A 27,172-nucleotide genomic window follows, 5' to 3' on the forward strand; every position below is an offset into this window, starting at 1 on the left:
CTGTTTTTATCAAGGAATGTAGCTATCAGCATTGCTTCCATCACAGGATGAAAATGCATTCGTTGCATGCAATGCAATGACTTATAGACTTCGTACTTCTTTCCTGCTGGAATCCCTTTCTGTTTAGTTTTAAAGGAGAGTTATACTCTAGCTGTTTCCTCTGTAACAGCACCATCTTAAATGGAACATGAAATAATTATGCACTAAGGGCCCATAGCTGTTTAACAGACAGGACTTTTTTTCCTTTTTGTGGTAAGACATTCAAGTGCTATATTTAAAACCAAGATCTCCTGAGTTATTGGGAGCATGGGGACCTTGTGGGAAGGCTTGAAAGGGGGAGGGGAGAGGTAGGGAGGGGAGCAGAGAAAAATATAGAGCTCAATAAAAATTAAAACAAAAACAAAGTCAAAGGAATCATGTGACGGTTAGATTTTATTATCAACTTGACACAATCAAAATTGCCTGGGAAGAAAGTTTCAACAAGGAATTGTTTAGATCGTGTTGATTTGTGGGTATGTCCATGGGAAGTTCTCCTGATTTTGTTAACTAAAAGGGGAAGACCTAATGGCAGAATATGATTCCCTACGTTAAAATACTGAATTGCTCACGAGTGGCAAAAACAAGCTAAGCACAAACATTCCTGCATTCATTCCCCCTCTGCTTTTGATTCTGAATATGACTAAATGATTCGAGTTCCTGCTGCCTTGACTTCATGGCAACGATGGACTATAACCTAGAATTGTAAGCCAAATAAAGCATTTCTCCCTTACAGTACTCTTATCAGAATATTTTATCATAGCACAAGAAATAAAACTACAACAAGTGACAGGTTAGGAAGGTTTTTGTCCCCGAATGCTCTCATACCTTCTACCCACAATGACTTTCATTGGATTTCTTCTTTTTCTAATTACTTTCTAAAAATTAAGATTTCATATATTTTTATTCGATGTCTCTCATATGAACACTTTCTTTGTTCATTTGCACATGAATTTTCAACAGTGCATTGGTCCATATCAATAACCATAAAAGTAAAATTCAACCAATAGGAATTGCCTGCTTGCAAGAAACAAAATGTTTGCCTCTCCAACAATCAACAAACCGTGAGAACAAATGGCTCATTCGCCACTGTTTTCATAGAACGAAGATACATGAGACACAAATCACTTGCTGGTGTCCACACTTGTAAAATCCTGATAGGATAACAGGAAAAACCTATTTACTATTGATAAATTAAATTCTTATGAAACATGACATAGTTAAACAAATACTAATCGCGGGTAAAGTTTGGGGATGGAGTGGAGAAATTATAATGTCCAACATGTATAACAATTTTTGTAGGCTATTGTCTCTTGAACTATGACCCCAATAAAACAAATTTGCACAAGGATTAAAATATGAAGGGGAAATAGAGGAAAAAGGTGGCAGTATTAATTATAGAAATAGACTGTACTTTAATGAAAATGTTTTTAATATAATAAACTGGGGATATAATTACTGAAGTATTTTAAAGAAACTTTGAACTTCACCTAAATTTTTAAGGTCCCTGAGTTGTAGAGAAGATGGCACAAAGTTGCAGAGATCTATGGAAGACAATTCTTTCTGTTAAGGTTGAAATCAGAGAGAAGTTATAGTATCACACTTTTTAAAAATACAGTAAGTTATGTTCAGAGAGTCCGGTTTTATCCCAGGCTTTTCCAGACCCAGGCGAGCTGGCCTTGGTGAGTTCCCGATAGAACATCCCCATTGTCTCAGTGTGTGGGTGCACCCCTCGCGGTCCTGAGTTCCATGCTCGTGCTCTCTCTCCTTCTGCTCCTGATTTGGACCTTGAGATTTCAGTCCTGTGCTCCAATTTGGGCCTCTGTCTCTGTCTCCTTTCATCGCTTGCTGAAGGTTAATATTCAGGAGGATGCCTATATGTTTTTCTTTGGGTTCTCCTTATTTAGCTTCTCTAGGATCACTAATTATAAGCTCAATGTCCTTAGTTTATGGCTAGAAACCAAATATGAGTGAGTACATTCCATGTTCCTCTTTTTGGGTCTGGCTTACCTCACTCAGGATAGTGTTTTCTATTTCCATCCATTTGTATGCAAAATTCATAAAGTCCTTGTTTTTTATTGCTGAGTAGTACTCTAATATGTATAAATTCCATACTTTCTTCATCCATTCTTCCATTGAAGGGCATCTAGGTTGTTTCCAGGTTCTGGCGGACAATGAGGACTACTGAGAACTCAGGAACAATGGCAATGGGTTTCTGATCCTACTGCACGCACTGGCTTTGTGGGAGCCTAGGCAGTTTGGATGCTCAACTTACTAGACCTGGATGGAGGTGGGGGTTCCTTGGACTTCCCACAGGACAGGGAACCCTGATTGCTTTTCGGGCTGGGGGGAGACTTAATTGGGGGAGGGGGAGGGAAATGGGAGGCGGTGGCGGGGAAGAGACAGAAATCTTTAATAAATAAATAAATTAAAAAAAAATACAGTAAGTTATTCTGATAAAATTTGTGTCTACTGGGGAACACTAACTTCCAGCATCATTTTTTAAAGAGTTATGCAGAAAATCTAGAGTGTAAGCCAGGACCCATCCCAACTTACAAGTCAACCGCATTGGAAATCAAATGTGTTTGTATCACAAAAACGGTACATGGAGGTAGTCATAAAGTAATAGATAATTTAAGGACTGCAACATCATAACTATGAAGTTTAGAAGTACACTGATGATATCCAGAGATATATTTATTTCTACATCAATACCACATTGAACGTATATTTTATTTTAAGGATCACAGGTGTGTAATTATGGAAATCATTTGTGCTATTTCAGTGAAAATTTTTATCCATTACCACATAAGCATGAAGCAAATCACTGAGTGTGGGCCAGTGGAGCATGTGGGACTACACACTTTTTTTTTTTACTTCCACGTTCCAGCAACCATCAAGTTGATGAAATATGAGCAATCAAGAATTATTGATCTCTGACTTCTTTTGCACTGGAAAAATCTGAATAAGTACAGAAATTTTAAATGTAACAGAAATAATAAACAATATGTGACAGAATTACCTCAGAAATTAATGGTCCGTTTTGAAGAGGAAATCTAGATTGCAGGCATGTCATTTGAGGGAGTGTGCATACGTTTTCTTTGCACACTCTCATATTCTTCAATCAGTAATAATTTCCTATTGGTAAAGAAAAGCCTATTTAACAAAATGTAGTTCTTCTTTACATTATGCTAGAACTTTATATACCCCAAACGATATATCATTATGAACTTTTAGTTCCCAAAATGTGTTGGGTTAAAAGTGAAAGAAAAGAATAACTGCTTCTTGCCTAGTTTATTATAGAATAGTCTCGAAAACCGAAAGGCAGAAACACAAGTACCTGAATTCTGATAAGAATTTTTAAATGAGGAGTTTGGGATTCCACCCTGGTTATGGCAGAATACTTCAGAACACACATTTGAAATATCGTGAGGTTCCTAGGCAGGGAACATTGAAGTAGCAAGTCTCTGGGGAGAAGGGAAGTTAGGAAAGTGAGGGCAATAGTGACAGCTTCTGTCTCCAGGCATTTTGTAATTGTTAAGTGAGAGGCTGAGCTAAAGAAGCGTCATGGGGTCTTCCATGGGCTCACCATTGTGCAGTCAAAGTCGAATTCAAGATCTCAGAGTAGGATGTGATTCCTGGGAAATTTCTAGCCTTATGTGTAAGTATGTAAAGTTGGCAGCTTGGCACAACTACATCATCTGATAAATAATTTCAGTGTGCTGTACAAGTGTGCTTTCAGGCACTGTCTGCAAACCTTGAATTGCACTTCTGACTTTCCCAACAGTCTGTTCAATCAGCTCTGTTAGCATCATCACCAGCTCTGTTTGTTTTTCCTTCTAGTCAGTTTATCTTTTTCAATTCCCAGGACTCCCGAGACACAATGAGATGAACACATAGTGCACATCTTTGTTTATTTACTACCTAATGCCTGAGTTGCCTCATGTTAATGTCTTGAGTATCATCTCCCCTGTTGACTAGAGTAGGCGTGATTACGCCTTTAACTAGAATGGAAACATTCAAGTTCTTTCTTCTTAAACACAGTGTTCCGTATCTGACAGTGCTGCTCTTTTCAGGGAAGGTGAGGGGCTCTCCCACTTAAGGGTCTGCTGCTCCTTGTTACAGCCATTGCCAGTGAAATGCATTCATAAATGTGCTAGTTGTAGACAGGCCACCGAATTATTCACTTTCTCCAGGCCACAATGGCTCTTGTGGGGATGAGAGTTTAGGAGTTCATCTTCCAGGATCTCAGCACAGCACAGCACATGAGGCCTAGGCCCCGTTTTGACAGCTGTCTGTGTCCCTTTTCACAATTGCTTTCTCAGGGCAAGCTAGACTCAGGAAGAGTAGCATCATGGCCAGTTCCAGAATCTATGTTCAGAACAAGGATTTTCCCTCCCTATGACCAACACCCTCAGGTAGAGGCAAAGTGGTGTCCAGGCCTCTGTTCCTTTGGTGACTTTATTTTGGACTTTCATTTTTGTTATTAATAAAATTACTCAGAACCAGAAGGGTGGAAATTAGGTATTTTATTTTTTCCCAAATTATGAAATCTGATCCCTTCTGACTCCTTTTTCTCCCAGTACTTAAGTTTCTCAAATTAAATAATATATTCTTCTTATTAAAACCTTCTCCATCAAGAGAAAAGCAAACTGGGTAAGGTAGCTATTTCGATGGCAGGTGTGTGGTTTCAGTTGGAAAAATCAAAGTGCCTAGGCAAGTTCTAGGACATTATTCCAGAAAGCAGTTTATTGTAACACAGTAAATTTGAATTAAACACCCCAAAACTGATGTCTGTGAGAAATTTATGAATTGTTGTTGACAAAATAAGGCTGACGGTTATGATGTATTTGTCTTTATATGGTTCTAGTTCTGTAATTTCAGCTCTTCCTGTATCTAAAGATACCTTCAACAGTATGCCAAGCTTCCACAGTGTTCTCAGCATTCAACATTCTCATACAGCCTGTCTCCCTTTCCTAGGAGTCCAACCTCCTTCTCTGAGAGACTGCCAACTGTTTTATTCTTTGTAGGCACTGTGAACATTTCCTCATATCTAACCTTCCTCCGAGAGGTCAGAAATCGCCCCTTTTCTCCATTACTGTGCATGAACTGTATAGCCGTAAGTGTATTTGGGATAATCACCTAGCTTTAAAATAGCGTACTGATTAATTGGTAGGACAACTAACCATAGGGTTCAAAACTTCGGCATTCTCATGTTGGCAGTATCACAGGACAAGTCTTCTTGGCCAGTGGGGATTTGTTTATTGTTAAGACGAGCAGTGGCATGGATCATCCTGAGGGTTGGGGCTCCAGCTGAGGCTTTCCTAATCTAGCGAGTGTAACAAAGTACAGAAAAATGCAGCTTTGGCAAGCCACAGCTTGACTGTCCTTTCTGTATGTCATTGTGTAGTGATTCTGAAGTTAGTGCTTGTACTGCTTTGGTTCCCTTTGAGAAGAGCCCTTAAGAATTTTAGTTTTATATTTATAGTATTGTTAAGATTCTAAACATGTGCATTTAATTGTTCATTTATTCTCATCAGAATTTTATGAGACAACTATGTGTATTGTGTAAGAAAATCACCAGTATAAAGACTCATCTGGGATCATATAATACACTAGAGATTTTGCTAGATGGTGTGTATATGTGTGTGTCTGTGCACGTGAATGCATGCATGTGTTTGGTGTATAGAGTATGTGTTCAACTTTATAGTGTTTTTCTAATGAAATATCTCCTTTAAAAAATACTCATTTTTACATGGATATGTTTCTTAACTAATAGATGACTAAATAGGAAAAAAGTCAGAGTTAAGAAATAAGGAGATATTGTAGAAGAAACTTAATAATGGCGTTGACAGAAAACCAATCCCTGGTACAGCTGATTTCTGGTACTGAAAAGGGAAGAAGATAATTCAGTCCTCAAAGCATCTGACCCTTGTCCTCTGTCATTCCTTTCCCCCCATAAACTCTCCATGCTTGGCTTTCATGAGCCTGGGTACCACATGGACAGTGCTATTAACATCATAAGTCCTTATAAACTAGAGCCTGACGACAAACATCTTCAGAGGCAATTTTAGTGAGTCCTCCTCTTGTAATCAGAAAAGTCTAGAACAAGTCATTTCCACGAGCATTTCTCTTAAAAGATGATTGCAGGACAATGCAAAATATTTTGATTAAATCTATTTTGAAATATTTAATGGTCCCCATGTTTAGTTGTGAGTGAGTAATTAGCCCTTTGAAAAGCAAGCCTACTCTGAAAGGGATTTACAAGAAGACCTTCTCTTGTTAATGTGTCACTTCCTTTTTGACTCAAAGGAATTTAGTGGAGGATACGAATTCCCAAAATAAGTTGAAACCTGACATTAACTTCTTTTACTGACCTAAGGGAATAATCCAATCAATTATTATAAATTATAAGTCACCCTGAAAACAAAAAACATTGTATGTGTTTTGGGACAGAAATCTTTGATTCTTTCTATCTGTGGTCCATGGAAAGAAAGTCCTTGTGTTCTGCAAGATTGAAGAAACTGTCCTGACCTCGTCAAGATTCTCTCCCTCTTTCTCTGTTTTTGCCTTTTCTTTCTTTCTCACTTCTTTTCTTTATTTTCCCCTACTCCACCTCTCTTACCTTATTAAGCACTCACTGGCCAGGTAGTGGCACAGACCTTTAATCCTAGCACTCTGAGTTCAAGGCCAGCCTGGTCGACAGAGCAAGTTACAGGAAGCCTGGGCTGCTACATAGAGCAACCCTGTCACAAAAGCCAAAAACCAAAATTAAAACAAAAAAGTACTTACTGAAAAACATATGTACTTTCAACTTCCTGCTACAGGATATCCTAGGGTATGGTGTGACTGTATTTCACAATGAGCTCAAGCTTCACAAGCCATAGGATTATCATGTGTTACTTGTCCAACTTTGAGCTGGGTTTTATCTCCAGCATCTTGTTTCAAGGTGAAAGTTTTAATGTTCTTTAGCATCTAGGTCAGGGGTCAAGGTTACCTCTAAACCTAGCTATTAGTTAAGGCATGGCTTAATCTTCAGGAGTTGCTGAGTATTTTATAGTGTTAGAATGACATGTGTGGTACCTGACCTCGAACAACTGTTGGAATTTAGAGATCTGTTGTATGGCTGGGACAGACTGAGAGGCCACTGTCAGGGAAGAGAGGAGTTAGTATTAATAATTCAGCAGACTGAATTGAAAAGTAAATATATTAAAATAAGTACAATAAGATGGCAATAGTGGAAAGAATAGGAGCCTAAGATGACATTGAGAGGCAGAAACCTGCAACTGAATACAGGAATTATTATACTAAGACATAGCAACCCACACTTCTGTCATCATCACAGCCTACTTTTCCTTCTTCTCTTCCCACTTCTCCTCTGCCACTTTCCTCTTCTCTGTCATCTCCCTCTCCTCTGCCTCTTCTTCTTCATTAGGCTTACCTTTCCTTCTTCTGAGGGAGCAAGGGACAAATTTTATTTGTTTCCAAAGATGGAGTGCAAAAGGGAACTGCACTTTAGTTTCCTGGTCACCCAGACTCGAAAAATCACACAGAAACTATATTCATTGCAGTACTGTTTGGCCAATGGCTCAGGCATATTTCTAGCTAGCTCTTGCATCTTAAATTAACCCACTTCTATTATTCTATGTATCACCAAGAAGCAATGGCCTGCCGGTAAGATTCTGGTGGCTTTCTTCCTTGGCAGCTAAATAACAACTGCCTGACTCTGCCTTCTTTCTCCCCTCATTCAGTTTAGTTTTCCCACTTAGCTCTATTCTGCCCTGCCATAGGTCAAATCAGCTTCTTTATTAACAAATGGTAATAAAACACATTCACAACACACAGAGGGGAATCCTGCATCAATGGAGATTTTATATATTTATGTAAATATGATTGTTCTGGGGATTGAAACTGACTTAAAGAGTCCTTGACGCATGTCCTATTAGGCCCATTACACATTTTCCTTGATCTAAAGGTAACCTCAACACCATTACTAGAAAATATTTCCAGTTATGCGGCAGACTTCTTGACCGGTGACGGAAGAACGACCACCACACCAGGATTCCACTCAGATCACGCTTTACTGGAGTGCCCTTGATTGATGGGGGCAGGGAACGAGGGGGCAGGAAAACGAGGGACAGGGAGCAAAGGGGCAGGGAGCACAGGGGAGAGGCAGCAGGAAGCGAAGGGGAGCAGGAAGCGAAGGGAAGGGGGTGCACTTAGGCAGCCGCTTAAATAGGGAACTGGCACACAGGTCGCCCTGTGATTGGCTGCCAAGAACAGCTGACACCAGACCGCATCGGGATAGGCTCAAGAATCTACATCCACCGCGCATGCGGGAAGCGGGGACACGCAGCTCTCAAAGCCAAAGCCAAATATGGAGTTGTTTGTAACAAACAAGACAGGATGTCAGCGCCATCTTGTAATGGCAATCCTGTCCGGCTCACTACAGTTCCCCCTTATTGTTTGTAAGCAATGAGCGCAGGACTAACGTCATCCAATCTGACCCCCACCTCATGATGTGTTGGTCGATCGAGGATGGAAGATATTTTCCATGGACACACCTTCCCCTGTGCAATGGGTATTCGAGAAACCCCGGGGGTGCAAAGGCTGTGTCGCAGGAGTCTACATCCGCACACCTACCCAAGTGCAATGGATCAACAGATCTCATGGGGTGCCAAGGCTGTGCAGGATGGAAGCTCTAAGCGTCTCTTAGTGCTAACAACCATATCTGGGGGAAGGAGCCACACTCCAGGGTAGCTAATGCCTGAGATATGATAACTTTATCCCAATATAGCCTTATCCCTATTGGTCTGGGCTCGAAGGCAGCAAACCAACCACAGGCACAACACACGGCCACCCAGGCAGCTTGCCAAAAACATGCCCACGCAACTGAAAGCATAGGGACCCTTTCTCTGTAAAGTTACGTGCTTCTCCTATAAGGTAAAAATCTGGGGAGAACCGTGGCATCATGCCGAACAGGCATCGCCTTTGGGAAGGCTGACAGGATTCCCCTTCAGTGCTCCGCCTTCCACTGGATCCACGTCATCAGGGATGTCTACAGGAACTTTCTCCAGAGACTCAGCCTCATCCTTAGGAACTTCCTTGATCATGCGTGTCAGTCGGCTCGGAACCCAAAGCGGAGCCTCTTGGCCCTGTGGAAAAACACATACAGCTCCCCTGGATCTTGCCAACACAAGATCCGGTCCATACCATTTGTTATCCAATACATCTTTCCATTTCACATATTCCTTTTGTTCCATAGGGCCTGCTGCATGCTTTTCAGCTGCTGCAGTACCCGACTCATTCAGGTTTAAAAAGTTAAGTGTGAAGAGAGCAAGGGAGATTCTTTCCCTGGGGGAAGTGGATTCAGCTATTCCCCCTTTTTGTTTTTGTAGAATTTCTTTAATATTTTTGTTGGCTCTCTCCACAATACCTTGTCCTTGTGGATTGTATGGAAGACCCGTAATGTGGGTCACTTGGAGCTGTGCACAAAAGGCACGAAATCCATGGGAGGTATATGCCGGGCCATTGTCTGTCTTCAGGCGTAGGGGTTTCCCCAGGCGGCCCAGGCCTCCAGGCAATGTGTTTTTACATGAGTTACCTTTTCTCCCGCTAGGGGCGTGGCATGAATAATGCCCGAAAAGGTATCCACTGATACATGTAAATATTTTAATTTGCCAAAATCAGGCAGATGGGTAACATCCATTTGCCACAACGCGTTAGGTTGCAGCCCTCTAGGGTTGACCCCAACATTAGGGGGGTATAAAAAGGTCACACATGAAGAACAGGCTTTAACTATTTCTCTGGCTATCTGTCTGGAAATATGAAATTTTCTTCTAAGGGTATTGGCAGGCACATGCCAAAGCTTATGAAAATCTCGTGCTAATTCTACAGGGTCCGAGAGGACCAAAGCTATGGACCGGGTAAGGCAGTCAGCCAAATCATTGGCCTCAGACATGGGTCCTGGAAGCAAAGTATGAGCCCGAATATGTCCAATGAAAAAGGGATTATCTCTTTGTAAAATGCATGCTTGAATTTGACACAAAATATTGGAAACTGTACTTGAATTTCTAACAAAGGCAGCCACCTCCAATGAGGCAACAGCATTCACCACATATTTAGAATCTGAAAATAAATTGAAGGGTTCTGAAAATCTTTTAAAAACTTTTAGCACGGTCATACATTCCGTGACTTGTGGGGAATCAGGTCGAAAATCAAGCAAAATGGGATCCCTACCTTGAATTACTATGGCACCTCTGCCAGTTTTGGAGCCATCAGTAAAAACAGTCAAGGCCATATTAATGGGCTTTTTAAAAGTAACCTTAGGAAAATACACTAAGTTCCTTTCCACAAAATTTAATAGGGGATGTCTTGGATAATGATTATCAATAAGGTTAGGAAAAGCGCAAACCAAAACAGCCCATTCATTTACTGTAGCTGCCAATGTCTCCACCTGTCCCTTGGTATAGGGAATAATCAATTTATCTGGCATGGTTGCAAAAGATGTTAAACAATGTTTTATCCCCAATACCGCTTGAGAAGCAACCAACTCGGGATAATATTGAATGGTTTTGGTACCTGAAGAATTGCCATGGATCCACCACAAGGGGCCATCTTGCCATAGCACTCCAGTAGGGTAATGTGCAGTTTTTAAGATGCATAAGAATATAGGCAAATCAGGATCGACTCGGCACAATTGTGCCTTAGTCATTGCTTTCTCCACCTGTTTTAAAGCCTTTTCAGCCAAGGGGGTCAAAGTTCTGTTCGAATTAACATTTGGATCACCTTCCAAAATAGAAAACAAGGGCAACAACTTTGCCCGGGGGATGTTTAAATACCCCCTAATCCAATTAATATCCCCCAATAATTGTTGAAAATCATTAAGTGTCCTCAAATGATGGGTGCGAATGGAAATCTTTTGAGGGGTCACCGTCAAAGGGGATATAACTGCCCCCAGAAATTTTATAGCAGTAGTCTGTTGGATCTTATCTGGTGCCAAGACCAGGCCCCAACATGTAGAAAAATGAAATTAGATCTATATCCATCTTTATGTACAAAACTTAAGTTTAAATGAGCCAAAGGCCTCAGCATATAAAAATTATGTTGAACCTCACAGAGAAAAAATTTTGAAGCACATTTTGCCACGTCTCAAACACAGCCTCAGTGGCACAAACATTGTGAGAAACCATAAATTATATCTCCTGAATTGAGAACCTTTTGTATAACAAGGCTATATAGTGGGAAAAGATCTTTACTTATCATAAACCCATTTTAAAAATATATGAAGAACTCAGGAAATTAGTTATTAAAAATTTAATCCAATAAAAATATTTGTTACAGACCTAAACTGAAAACTCTTAACAGGCGAACTTAAAAATGACTGAGACACTTAAAAAATGCTCAAACATAACATCCTTTAGCCATCAGAGAAATGCAAACCAAAACTCCGAGATTTTATCTTATCCTTGTAAAAATGACCAAGATTAAAAATTACTGCTAACAATTTATGCTTAAGAAAATGTGGGTAAAGAAAAAACTTTTATTGCTGGAAGTGTTAACTGACAGAGTCATCTTTGGATCGCACACCGTATTGAAAAACCTGAACAAACCAGACTCTCCCAGCAGGAAGAGAAGAACCAAAAATCCAGGACTAGCGTGTACAGCGACCTTGCATCAGGAACTAGCTGAAGACAAAACCAGACTGCAATTCTGATAATGATCCCAAGAAACAGTGAGTTTTCTCCTTGTGATTATCAGCTTGCTGTGTTTTAGGAACTAACAGATTCCGACCTTGGGAGTGGTCCCAAGGCAACCACCTGTGGATTTTTTGGAATTTATGACCCTTTTGGACCACTGGGCAGTGGCCTCTTTTTCAAAAATTCTTTTTCCTGGTACTCGGGGTTGAACTCCTCCCCCGCCAACCAAGGCCACGTGTGCGACCTCAGCAAGGATGGCTCCGGCAAGCCATGCGGGGCCCGCGCCATCCCAAGACCCGAGTGAGAGTTTCCCCAGCATTGGGAGTCTCCCACTATGTCTATTTTTTAAAATTAGGCAAATATCTACCTCAAAACTTAGCAATACCCTTTTTGGGCCTAAATACAAAGTTGTTTAACCACAAGAACATGCGCTCAGCCGCTCAGCCTTGCTTGGAGGCTTGGCTGAGCAGAGCGGCTGGGCCCAACCATTTAAGCTGGTGAGCCTTACCACAGTCGGGCTGAGCTTCTATGCCCTGAGGGCCACGCTGGGAGTGGCCTAGCATTCTAGCCTGTCGGTCCTCAAGGCAGGTCCTGTGTTTGCAGCTTTGCAGACCCTCCGTGCTGCTTGGCCTTGGAGCCCCAGCTGTTCACATTCTACAAAATCTGGAGGCCTCGGTAACTCGAACCAGAGGAATATAATTCCCTTCCTTAGCATATCTTGTTTAGCGGCCAGATCTCTACCAAGCCTATCATAGGATGACACATTAAGATTGCCAGCGGCGGCTTTCTCCAGTTTTTTCTCCTCCTGAGGATCTAACTCCTCCTCAGACCGATCCAGGCCCGCAAATTCCACGAGCGCTGGATAGAGGGGACCTCCCCTCTTCTCATTAGCCTCTCTTTTAGAGAGAATTGTATCAGGATCCTTTTCTTTTACCTTCTTACTTTCAGGCCTTTCCAAGTTTCCTCCCTTTGAATCTGAAAAACCGTTCTTGTGTTTAATTCGGGCCTTTCGCCCCTCTCTCGGAACGTCCACGTTGTTCCCTGCTTTGAGGTTGCGGCCAGACTTAAGGCAATGCAACCAGAGAAAGCAGGCCAGTACCAACACCACAAACGCCACGAACACGAGACCAAACACCCAAGAACCCACTCCCGCAAACAGCATACTTGGGGAGACTGAAACCAGCATACTGGGAGAAACTTACCGACGTCGCCACTCCACGTGTTGAGTTCAGAATCCTCTTCGGCCCTTCGCCTGGCGACCGAAGTTCCCGGGTTTTCGGCACCAGTTGCGGCAGACTTCTTGACCGGTGACGGAAGAACGACCACCACACCAGGATTCCACTCAGATCACGCTTTACTGGAGTGCCCTTGATTGATGGGGGCAGGGAACGAGGGGGCAGGAAAACGAGGGACAGGGAGCAAAGGGGCAGGGAGCACAGGGGAGAGGCAGCAGGAAGCGAAGGGGAGCAGGAAGCGAAGGGAAGGGGGTGCACTTAGGCAGCCGCTTAAATAGGGAACTGGCACACAGGTCGCCCTGTGATTGGCTGCCAAGAACAGCTGACACCAGACCGCATCGGGATAGGCTCAAGAATCTACATCCACCGCGCATGCGGGAAGCGGGGACACGCAGCTCTCAAAGCCAAAGCCAAATATGGAGTTGTTTGTAACAAACAAGACAGGATGTCAGCGCCATCTTGTAATGGCAATCCTGTCCGGCTCACTACACAGTTATATTTTCTTGGCAGATCTGGTTGGTTCAGCATAGAGGAATTTTCTCGGATAAGCTCTTGGATATATTGACTGTCTTCATTTTGTGACTTGTATTGTGGTAGGTTTGTAATTTTTGGCATAATTTTGTTAAGTACTACCTTTTCTCCCTCCTCTAAAAACTAACCTGGATTCTTTACAATGGCTTCTCTTATGTTCACATTAGTGTCTCCTGCCGAGGGCTGTTGATAATTCTGATTGGTTTTGTTTTGTTTAAGGATCTGTGTCACTCACGTTAGACATGGTATACTGTTATATCATGTGTGTGTTTTGTTAGACAGTCTGCTTTAGACAATGAAAGCTTGCATAAAACTATGAACACACACACACACACTTGCTTCATAATCCCATCTATGCAAATGTGTTTATCTGACTGACTTGTTGAAGAAAAACATACCAAGCAAAGGAATCCTAATAATTCCAGAATGGTTAAGGGGCAAGGAACTGTTGGTCACAGAATTATTAAAATTTTACTCTCAGTTTGGATGTTGGCATACGCTATCCCTCCCACCTCCAGCTCTGTCTCTGTAAATTAAAGAAGAAACTTGCTAGTGGCTCTCTGTGCCAAAGTGAATTTATGGGCCCACAAGAAATTATTGGGAGGGATAATCAGGAAATCTGTTACGGAAAATAATTTAAATGAATTTAAATTTTGTCACTTACTATATTCTAGTGGGAGGACTGGAGACTCAGTTCTAGGAGAGTCGATAGCACTGCAAACAATTCTAACCAGGCAAGAAGATAAGAAAGGCAGCTTTGGGAATGGGATTTCAAGTAACAATGTGAGCTTTTCAACTGTGGCCTGTAGACAGGTTCTTGGAATCTGAGCCTGCTGGATTTATGTAGCTCCAAAGATGGACTTACACTATTAATCTTGTGCTTTACAGTGGCCAGAGAAAATAAACTAAACTCAATTTCTCTTTTGTTAATTGTATTGAGTGGAAAGTCCTGAAATACATGCCCTAACACATAAACGTTAGCATTAATGTGTTATAAGCATAAAATCCAAGATGATTTTTCTGTGAGATAGATTTGAAATTGCATCTTTTATCTTTAACTGGATGATGAATAATGATTTTAACTGGGTTGTATTTTGGGACTCTTCTATCTTCTGAGGATCCTTCTACCTTTGGAAGTATTTCCAGTTTTCATCTTTGTATTGCTTTACTTCAGTCCTTGAAATTATAACATGGTTTATAGGGAATTTGTGTGACTATGAAGTCTGAGAAAAAAGAAGGCTATTATGACTAGCTACTGGAAGAGATAAAGTATTGGGAAGATAGGCAAAAGAAGGGGGCTCAGTTAATAATTCTCCAGAAATCAGGACAAAGACATTTAAGAAATTAATTGTATTTTGTTCTTTAGCTGTCAAATAAGATGGAGAGTGTTATACTCCAAATAAAGATATAAATCCACAGGCTACCCCTTCTTTAATAAAGCAAAAATTCAAAATGTGCTAATAATATAATTTTACATAATGTTTGATTCTAACAGACATATATGTTCTTTCTTTATCATACTTTACTTTTCTAAAATTGGGGCATTTCCTAAAAAGACTATCAAATGAAGTTGTTTAGATTTCAGAGAGAAAGAGGATTGGTAAATCATTGGAATTGCCTTGTCAAGTCCAATTGTTTGGGTAGACACATGCTCCCATCACCTCACTGTAAGATGTGTGTGTGTGTGGGGGGGGGGCATTAGTTGAACTTGAATGCATTTACTACTCTTTGTTATTTAAGGTATTGTGCTATGTGTGATAAGAATCAGTGTAACATAGATACAAGTTATCAGCCCATTACTGGAGCCAGATCGCCTGTCCTCTAAGCTCCATCCCATCCTTCACTGCATCTTTGACATGACAAAATTCAGCTTTTCACCAAAATGGATGAGTGGGATACTTAACTTGTGGGGTTACTGCAAAGATGGTGGTGGTTAATAATCCATGTACAACTTTAATCAGAGTAGCTATTACTCAGTTTCCTACTGTGAACCAAAGATGCTCCTACTTGGCAGATATAGTTAAAATTGATCAGGTAGCTAAGATACATGTGGGTATCAAAACAAAACAAAACGATGAAGATGTCTGATAATGATGAGCATTTGAAAATAAAGAAAGTAGGTACTTGATGGCTCAAATGGAGCTATTATTGCTACAGTAGTCACAGAAGAATTCTTGAAGGAGGAGACACACTACTGAGATGTCAAACTTGAAAGGGGGCCAACTATGAATAACTACGTGAAAAAAGGAGTTTCCAGGTACAGCACCTACAAGCATCAAAGTCCACAGTAGAAAATAGGTTCAATCTTAGGGAATCCTTGGGATTTTACTTTCAAGGCAGAGTGACATTGACATGTTTTAGTGACTTTTATTTAAACTGTTAAATTGAACACTGTATAGAAATTTGGACATACAGGCTTGAGGAGAATTACCTCTCCTAGGACAATAGTGAAGTAACCCCAAGAGGAGTGAAAGTAGCTTGAGGTAGGATGGGATCAGAGAAAGGGGAAAAAGGCAAACGAAAAAAGAAACCTTTACATATTAGTGTAACCAGAACAAGTATGACAAGACTGGTCCCATGGAAAGATGTCTTGGTCTGTTTTGACTGCAACAAATATGCCATATATCATGTAACTTATAAACAATGAATATTTATTATAGTTCTGGAGTTTGGACAACTCATCAGTAATGTCTGATGAAGGCTCACTTCCTGGTTCATAAATCATATCCTTTCAATTGAGTTCACACATGGTAGAAGTAGTAAGAGTTTACTCTGGGGTCTCTTTCATAAGAAAGCTATTTCATTCATGAGGGCTCCATCCCTGCAGCTTTATTACCTCCCCAACGCCCCATCTTCAAATACCCTTACTTTAGGAATTTTGCTTCTACATATTCAGTTTACCCCCACCCCAAATACTCAAACCACAGGAAAGAGGTAATTTGTATAAAACAATAACCATACTTGTTGATAACTCAGTGATTATTTTTCTTATTTACATCCAGTCTTTTTGGAAGAAAATTTTCAGTAATGGTCAAAGAACTAAATTATATCACTGGGCACAAAGCCAGTAAGAATGGAAGAATTGGTATCAAGTGTTTTATTTCATTCATTTGAGGAATTCATTCCCTGAGAGGTGAGAAGATGGAAAGACACCAAGGATAGATAAGACATCTCAGAGATGATCAGCACAACCCAGTCTCTCTCTCACCTAACAGGCCCTACGTCATGCTGTGAGAGAAGATGCACGTTGGATCTGCTCAACAGGAGCCAAGGTGGAGGAAGTGAGGGATTTTCTAGCAGATTTGCCTTTCTAGATGATCACAGGAGAGGAGGTAGATGTTTGCACAGTCTCAGTGATCATTCTAGACCTATATTCCAGCAACGACCCTTCTGGATGATACAACAAAAAGCTCTCTGACAATGATAGCCTATGGGATCCAAAGGGACAGGAGCCTGTTGGTTTGTGAAACAGGAGGATTGCGTAGAATGAATCTGAGGTCTAACAGCATCAGGCCTAACAGAGTATGGGTAGGTAGACCGAGGGTGGAGAAAGGTAGAATTGGTAGGATTTGACGAGCTAGGAGGCTGTGACTGTGAAAAGAGGCAAAGAAAAGAGAAATAATAGAGGATAAGTTGGAAAAATAAACTAAGGCTAAATGTGCAGGGAACTTACAAGCATTTATTATAAAATTTGAATTTATCTTCATGCCAATCAACATTTACAGCATGTAACTAAGCAGGTATATAATTTTAAAAATATGAAGAATGCAAAATTTCAGTTATGCACAGCAATAAACTCAGGAAATCTTTTGTACACGCTATTATATAGTTAACAAAATATAGTTTATACTTGAAAGTAATTAGAATTAACTTTCAAGTTTTCTCACCAGAAAGTCATGTAAACTAGCTCATACCCTAATTAGACTGACTTGGACATTTCCTGCTATATATTGTATATGTGCAGAGAGTGACAGATTTTGGAATATTCGGCCCCAAATGGGACATCTTTATCAAATTCATGTTCTCAGGGATCAGGGAGCTATAGCAGAAGAGGAAGAAGAAAGAGTGTAAGAGCTAGAGAGTTTAGAAGACCCCAAAGAAACAAAAAAGTATTGCAGAACATACAAACTCACATAGACGGTGGCAGCATACACAGGGCTTGCCCATGTTCAAGTAGGACAGTGTCTAAGGACTGAGAAGGCAGTGTGCCTTCCAAAGACTTATGCCATCTCAGAATGCCAAATGCATTTTTACTCTATCTCTGAGAATGACCAAAACCCACAGGACAAGTACTTAATACAGCTCCAAATAGAACATCTAGGGCATCCGGAAAGATCTGAGCTCCAAAGGGCTTGGATTATCTTTGCCCTTGCCTTTTGTAGTTCCTGTGGCCTCTTTCTTGTGCTGGATTTGCTGGTGTTTACAGCCTTTCTAAGAAGACAAGTATATTCCTGGTATCTCTGATTTCCTTGGGTCTCTACTACATCTTCAGTTTAGCCCTCGCTGCTTCATATATCCCCCTTAACAAACTTTCTGACAGATGCAGGACTATCACATGCTGTTTCTCTTCCCAGACATCCTTTTGAAAATGGGGGAAGTGGTCATGGTCCTATAATGTTTGCATTCTCTATACCTGAAAAACTAGAAGTGTGTACGTAAGACTGAGGTCTGCTCTAGTTTGAATGGTTGCTGAATCTTCATGATCTTTAGTCATATTTGTCTAAGCACCTAGACAGTCAGGAATGGACTTTTAAAAAATACCAACGAGTTACCATTTTAGGGAGTTTTGTATGAGTGGAGTACCTTAGGGCATTCTCTTTTCAAAAGAAAGTCTGTCAAAAGTACTTGAGTCTGCCATACATACATAGGGCCTGATTAATTATTGAGATGCCTTCAGTCATCTTTTCTATTGTCCTGGTAAAAATTATCTGGCTTATTCTTCATGGTACTAATTGAATTAGAACGCATGCCTTTTAAGCCTCAACATTACACATGCTTTTACACAGAACTGAACATGTCTCAAATTCATCCCTTCTACATTTTGTTCATGATTCTCACCAAGCACAAAACAGCCAGCAGTGGTCATGCCATAGATTTAATGCTAGACTTCTTGTACTGTCCTCTGCCAGATGAATTAATTCATCATCTTCATACAATATCACAATTGGTCCCTACTCCAGCTTCCAACAGAGCCCTTGTTTTTAATCTAAATTTCATAAACAGAATTTTGTTATTGTTTTGAAAATCAACATTCTACTCTTAACCCACTAAAATCATCCATTAAGCTAAACTCACAAAACTTTAACAGGTCTCAAATCTGAATATTGAAATTCTACTTTGTTTCTCCCTTATACTAATACCAAATGTGTAAGAAATGTGGTCACAGATTCATAGCAATGACCTCATTCTCTGAAACTTCTGCATTAATTAATTGTCTCATTGATATGACGCACTAACATTTAAGTGAACAAAAATATTTATTTCAGTTCCTGATTTTAAATGAGTCCAGACATGGAGGAAATATTGAGTCAAAACAGTTTACACCACAGCAGTCAGGAAGCAGGCAGAAAACTGTAGGAAGGTGCAGTCGACGGACACGCCCACAATGACACAATTCTTCCAGATCAGCTCTACTTACTAAAATTTCCATTGCCTCCCCCAAATTTGGTAGTAGGTAGGGACCTAGGCTTTAATACATGAGTCCATAAGTGCCCATGAAAGGACAACATTAGCAATGAAAACATTCACGTTTACAAGACAGTTTGGGGTGCAAACTGGGAACCTTCATCTGGCGACGGATGGAGATAGAGACAGAGACCCACATTGGAGCACCGAACTGAGATCCCAAGGTCCAAATGAGGAGCAGAAGGAGGGGGAACATGAGCAAAGAATTCAAGACAGCAGGGGGGCACCCACCCACTGAGACGGTGGGGCTGATCTAATGGGAGCTCACCAAGGCCAGCTGGACTGGGACTGAAAAGGGATGGGATAAAACCGGACTCTCTGAACATGGTGGACAATGAGGACTGCTGAGAAGCCAAGGACAATGGCACTGGGTTTTGATCCTACTGCAAGCACTGGCTTTGTGGGAGCCTAGGCTGTTTGAATGCTCACCTTACTAGACCTGGATGGAGGGGGGAGGACCTTGAACTGACCACAGGGCAGGGAACCCTGACTGCTCTTTAGACTGGAGGGGAGTGAGACATGGGGAGTAGGGGGAGGGGGAAAGAAAAGGAAGGCAGGGAGGAGGCGGAAATTTTTAATAAAAAAAATGTTGCTAAAAAAAAACCAAAAAACAAAACAAAAAAAAAAAAAAAACAAGACTCTGGTGACACACGCATGCATACATCCAGCTACTCTGAAAGACAAAATGCAGCAGAAAGGACGATTTTATATTCTTGCAGGTTCTGTAGGAAAATTTTTATTCAATGAAGAATTTATTTAAAATAAAATTAAAATGAAGAGGGCTAGATGTTTCAAAGAAAGAAGGATAAGGAGAAGTCAGAGGAAGGCTGGGGAGTGTCCTTAGACTATTGCAAGGATGGTCATCTCTTAAGGGTTCATAGAACATAAAAGATGAGGATATTTTTGAGAACAAGAAGATGAGAGAATTTCTTAACTAGTTCCACTATTTAGAAACATAGGAATCAAGTAAAGTTTAATGTCATCAGGACAAGGTCCCATTGGCCTAGGTCATTTTCCATCACAAGAAGAGATGACTCTGGACTATTTGCAGAATGAAATGGTCAAAGTTGGAAAGTAGATGGATCTGGTAATATTTGTGAGACTTCGTTATTATTGTGGGAGTAGGTAATAGAACAGGTTGTGGAAGAAACTATATTGAATTTGGCTTTAGTGATAAGTCTTACCATCAATGAGGTTCCTAGCAGAACAAAGATCAGATGCAATTTGAGTAGATTAAGTAGTACGCTGAGCATAATAAAGCCTTACTTATGAGAAAATTTGTAGATTGGATGGTGAAGATCTGTGGGTGAGCACTGTGCATTTGGCAGGTAGCCAAAAAGGAGGAAACTAAGCAAAGAAAGGCAACGTCCACTTTTCCTGGCTCTGACAGGCTATTGCTCGCACCCTTGGACAGCAGGATTCATGTCCACAAGGTCTCCGACTTTCAGCTTTGGACTGAGCACTGCATCCAGTGCTACACTCATGGGTTTGCTGATTCCAAGATTATTGGACGTCCACGCTGCTACCCTGTTTGTTCCCTCTGCCACATAAAGAAATAAAATGCAGGAAACATTTTTAAAAGGCAGCAAAACCAAGGATTATTCCAAGAAAACAATTCTATTAGAGTTTAAGAAGAAGAAAAAAAAAAACCCTAATGCAGGCAAGCTGCACATCTATCAGCTGCCCAGAGGAGGAGAATGGAAGGGAAGTAGGGAGCACTCCATTTAAGTGAGGCTGGCATGCAAGTCAGTCACACAGCAGGCAAGTAGTCACATAATGGGGACAGGAGGTTTGGAAAAAGAATAAGAAAGTCCAATGTATGAGTAAAGGTATTCAGATTCTGGCCAGCAGCAGAAAGAAACAAATAAAAGCAAATAGGATCTCAGAAAAGTAGACAGGCCCAGTTAAATGTGGTGGCTCATGGAGTCTGTGGTTGGAGGCTGGGAATTGTGAAAAGTACAATATCTCATTAAAGGAATAATTATTCCACCTACCTTTTCATTGTGGTTAAAGGTGAGCCTGCCTTCTTAGGAATGGCCCTACCTTCCAGGGATGGTCTTATTTTCCAGGTGATTTTCTGGGCCAATTGGATTAGCTCCATTATGTTTAGGGTAGCTTGGAATGTTGGTTCACTACCCAGGCCAGAAATTTCATCCTCTATATCAAAATAAATTATTTTTAATATTAATGGAAGAACACAGTTTCCTGCTAGCAAGTGGCCTGTGACAATTTTTGTAGACACACAATGAATTCTAATATATTCCTCCTCACCTACTTGCCTATGCATTTTTCTGTTCCATCCATCTGTCCATCCATCCATCCATTTGTTCATCCATCCATCCATCCATCCATCCATCCATCCATCCATCCATCCGTTCATTTGTCCATCTGTCTGTCTATCCATATGTCTGTGTGTCCATAAGTCTGTCTGTCCATACATACATACATACATACATCTATCTATTCATCTATCCATTCTTCTATCCTGTTAGTGCTGAATATTTTTTTGACTACTAAACTTCGCTTTCCAATTTGATGGCTTGAGCTACTAAAACAAACAAACAAACAACAACAACAAAACTATATTAATTTCAAACAGCTGCCTTATTCAGATATCTTGAAATGATATCTCCCAAAGAAAAAAGTCAAAAGTTCTTCACTTTTGCCTTAACCTAGTTTTCAGGTGTTTCTATCCAGTGCACAGAAGTCTTACCTGGCAGCCACAGTCTACTTTTGGGTTAATGACAGAGGACATTATCCTACTTTCTCTACACAAAAATGAAAACTCAGTTGCTTCCTAAAGCACAGAATTCCTGCAGAACAAGTTCTGTTTGACAAGCCTTGAAAACACAAACAGTTTAGCCTGAGGGCCTGACAGGGGAATTACAGGTTCAGACCCATTAGCTAATCACAGTACATCAGATCAACTGTTACTTAAAAAAAAAAAAGAAGAAGAAGAAAGTATTTCTTGTTGAATGAGATTCTTGAGAACATTAGCATCTAATTTTCTGAATGATACTGCAATGTACTGACATTGCTTCTGCAATAGGTAATATGTACTGTGCCCTGAGAGTGACTCGGTACAGAGAAAGGGAACCTGTGCTTGGGAGAAGGAACTTCATTGTTGGCATAGATGTAAGTAGCTGTTTTCAGAACTTTATGCATGAAATTTCACCTTGTAGATTTCAGTTTGCCTTGTATCTACTTTCAATTTTATAGACCTAAGAACTCAAGTTTTTCTGGCATAGTCTCATTATTTTTATAAAGTCGAATAAATGCACATTGGTAAATTTGTATTTGAAACCAAAAAGGAATTATGCAGATATGTCAGTATAGGTTGTAGCAATGTGAGTATGGATGTCCATGTATGTTTCATCAAAAAGCACTTATGGAAAATACAGAATCAATTTGGTGCAAGGCACCCAGGAGACACTGGATACTGTTCATCTATCCTTGTACTCTGAAATGTGTGTTTTGACTGTGTGACATGACCCTCCCCATCAATTGGGAGACTCTCCAAGCTTTCCTCTCTTGATTTCTTACAACTTTAGCCAATTTCTCCAGTTGGAGGATTCCAAACTTGGAATCTCTTGTCCTTTCCTCGTTCTGTATTTACTTGGCTGAAGCTGGTCTCCTGCTGGTGGCTCAATTCAGTTTTTTTCTAAAACCCAACTCATAATTTTCCAAAGCAGATCTTGCCATAAACCCAATTGCCTGTAGACTCATGTTTTCTCAAAACCCTGTTAGGATATTTCCTCTAGCAGTGAGTTCTGAAATATGTCTCCCACATACAATGTCCACTAGTTTAATTTTAACCGTGGCTATATTATTTTAAATATTTATGACAGTGGTTTTGGTGTCATGGTCCTAAAGTCCCAGCTACTCAGAAGGTCAAGAACTAACTGCACTATAGAATGAGTTCCAAGCCAAGCTGGGTAACTTAGTAAGGCATTTTCTCAAAAATGGAGTGTAAAAAAAAAAAAGGACGTTTTTGGAACTCAGGAGTGTAGCACTTTCCTCGAAAGCACAATGTCCTGGGTTCCATTCCCATCCTACCCCAGAAGTCTTCACTGGACTTTTCCTTAGCAAAATCACCTGCTACAGTATGATGGTTTGTTTTAGGGTTCACTTTGGCATGCAATAATACTTACTTTTTCCATGCCACACTAATCCAGGCATTGCTGGGGAAGTTTTTGGTAGATCTAATCAACATGGTCCAATGCTGGCTTTCAGAAGACTGTCTTCGATAAAACAGATGAGCCTCATATATATGCACACCTATCTACTACACTGCTAACAGTGCTAGCTGTTAGCCATAAGGCCTCAAGGAAGATGAGATGTGACACGAGACTATAATTTGAGCTCCTGTCTGGAGATTGAGCCTGCCACATTGCTCTTCAGGTTGCAGTCTTGCAATACCCTACAACTGTAAAACACAGTAATCTCATGTATATGTGTGCACTTGTTTGTACATGTACGCGCACATGTATATGTGATTAGGTATACATGGATGATTTCCAGGCCTTTCTCAGAAGAACTCAATGCACCTGTTTGTTGGTTGACTGCATACTCTTTCTCCGACCCTACTTTCACCATTTTCCTTCAGGTTGTTTTGAGATCATTTCTATTTCATCATATAGTGCTTTTTATATACTTGTATTCCAAGTATATAAAATGCTTATTCATTACTAGAAATTTTCTTCTTTCCGTCATTTTCTTTGGTACAGCTGATTGAGGTTTTTAAATACAAGAATAGGAATAGAGTCCCAAATTCTTGATTTTCTTTTTTTTCTTTCCATATTCCTCTCTCTCTCTCTCTCTCTCTCTCTCTCTCTCTCTCTCTCTCTCTCTCTCTCTCTCTCTCTCTTCCTTCTTCCTTCCCTCCCTCCCTCCCTTCCTCCCTCCCTCCCTTTCTTCTTTCCTCTTTTGCACTCTGGGGCTTCAAGCCAGGGTTTTGCACACTCAAGATAAACACTTTACCACTGAACTAGTCTGAGTTTTATATCTTGAAGACACAAATCCCAAGTCTCTGTAGAACAGAGAAAAAAAAGAGTTCCTTATGTGTTTTAGGTCCAGTGGAATTTCTATACTTCAGAAACTAGACTGGCCTTTGTCTTGACCCTCACTCATGTTTTGACAATAGGTTTGTCATGATTCCCAGAGAATATAACTTAAGGTCTCCTGACAAACTGCCATGTTAAGCAGGAATAAAACTTCACAGATTTTTTAAAATCCATTCCACATAACATCATAATGTTAAAAACAATGTTCTTACAGAATGTACTAATTAATCTGAGGTGTATACCTAGATCTATACGTCTCTCCCTACTGTAGAGAACCAGATAAACTGATAGATGGTTCCAAAGAGATAACCCTGTTGTTATCTATAGAATCTAAGGCAAATTTCATAGCAAATGGGATAAGGCAGATGTGAGCAAGTCAAAGTTTTTGAAATAGGAATATTATCTGGGATTGTGTAGGTAAAGCGGTAATCATGAGGGTCTATGTCAGAGGAAAAGAGAAGTCAGTGTGGTGATCTCAGTAGGGAAAAATCTGAAGACGCTGCATGGCAGACTTGGAAGTAGCTACAGATGAAGTACTGCAATAGCTCTAGCTTCCAAAAAAGCAACGGTGCAGACTGCGACTTGGAACTTCTGGAAAGAATGGAGCCATCTTGACCATCATTTGAAGACAGTTTGGGACGTCTAACGTCTGGAACCATGAGTCAGTAAATCAGTCATTTTAAGCTGATACTATTTGTCCTATCTGTTATAGCATCTTTGAGAAATAAAGACAGTCAACCATAGCACAGCAGCTTCTCCTGTCCTATAGCTGTAATTTCCATTCCCAACCTAGCACTGGCCAAGCGGCTCTATTTAGGGTGTTTCCCCTCTCATCTCACAGTGCAGCTCATAAAAATCACCTGACAGCATTCTTTTCATGAGAGACACATGGCAAAGTTAACTTCTTCTAATAGGGGAAAATCACTTAACTCCTAATTTCTTGATCCATTTAAATGAGTATAGCAGGTAAGAATCTTGGACCACAAACTGAGCTATTCCAAAAATGTGTTCTGCAAATAAATTTGATTTGCATTTCAAGCCCCTTTTCCACAAGTGATAGGAACCAACCATAATACAATATAAGTGTGGCCTCTCTGTTTTTCCCATCACAGCTCTGAATTTGGGTAACTAACAGAGAGTTTGGAAGGTGGGATTGTTATCTTATCATAGTGACATCCAATAGAAGTCATTCCATTGTTAGCCATGAATTTTGCTCTGTCCAGGTAGCTGAAAAATCTTTTCAATTCACAAACACTCTGTGTGTTTCAACTCTCTATGTATCTTCATTTAGAGGAAATATTGACTTTTATATTAAAATTAGAGCCCAGTGGAGCCTTTGGATCTCTTTAATGTCCACAGGAGTATTGTGCTTCACTGTACTTGATTCAGAGAACCTGGGCATTTTATTTCCTCAGATGAGACTAGCATTTTTCTGGTAGGTAAGCCTGAGACTTACATTAATGGGAAAAGATCTTCACCAACTGCAAATCGGATTGATCTCCAAAATATACAAAGACCTCAAAAAGCTGGACATCAAAGGAACAAATAATCCAATAAAAAACAATAGGGTACAGGCCTAAACAGAGAACTCTCAACAGACAATTCTCAAATGACTTAAAGATACTTAAGGAAATGCTCAACATCCTTAACCATCAGAGAAATGTGAATCAAAACAACTATGAGATTCCATCTTACACCTTTAAGAATGGCCAACATCAAAACCACTGATGACAACTTATGCTGGAGAGGTTGTGGGGTAAAGGGAACACTCCTGTATTGCTGGTGGGAGTGCAAGCTGGCACAGCTCCTTTGGATGTCAGTGTGGCGATTTCTCAGAAAATTAGGAAACAACCTCCCTCAAGATCCAGTAATATCACTTTTGGGTAAATACTCAAAGGACACTCAACCATACCACAAGGTCATATGCTCAAGTATGTTCATAGCAGCATTGTTTATAATAGCCAGAACCTGGAAACAACCTAGATGCTCTGCAAACAAAGAATGGATTTTTTTAAAAAAAGCGCTACATTTATACAATGAAGTACTTACTACTCAGAAGTAAAATATAATGACATCATGAAATTTACAGCCAAATGGATGGATCTAGAAAAATCATATTGAGTGAGGTAATCCAGACCCAGGAAGGCAAATATAATATGTACTCACTCATACGTGGCTTTTAGACATAAAGCAAAGAAAAGCCTGTCTACAATTCACAACCCCAGAGAACCTTAGAAAACAAAGAGAACCCCAAGAAAGACATACATGAATCTACATAGGAAAGAGGAAAAGACAAAATCCTCTGAGTTAATTGGGAGCTTAGGGGAGAGGAGAAAAATGTATAGGGCAATAAAAACAATTAAAAATAATTCTATATCCCCAATAAGCCCTGTGATAGAAACTTTTATCTAGTTTGGAGCCTAAGGAAAAACTTTCCATAACTGATTATTATCTCTCCTCTGTAGATATTAATGAATAAAAATAAAAAGGTAAGTCTGACAGTTGTTTGCTGAGTTGTGTTACCAAGTTCCTGTGAGGCAACAAATGACCCACAACTCCCCTAATAATTCCATAAAGGTGAGTGGCAAAAGAGTTTAAACAAATGAATTGAATCTCTTAATATCGTGTGCTTTTCTCTTCAGGCTTAAGCTGCTTCACCTTGTTGAAGATCCAGCTGCTGCTCTTTGTCCCTGCTTTATGCTTGGGTTTATCGATAAAAGGTCATTGGCAGATTGCGAAGTTAGCATATTGATTCTTAGAGCACACACCCTACAGGTGGTAGAAAGAGAGCCATGTCACCTACTGGGGACTGTAGCCACTCCAGTTAGCCTTCTGCAAAATGTGTCTTTTCCAGTTCCAATAGCCACTGCTAGCTCAGTAGTCACCCTCAGGGCATTTTTCCCACTCCATATCTTCCCCAAGG

Source organism: Microtus pennsylvanicus, chromosome 4 (genome assembly GCF_037038515.1).
Source record: "Microtus pennsylvanicus isolate mMicPen1 chromosome 4, mMicPen1.hap1, whole genome shotgun sequence".
In the NCBI taxonomy this organism is placed as follows: Eukaryota; Metazoa; Chordata; class Mammalia; order Rodentia; family Cricetidae; genus Microtus; species Microtus pennsylvanicus.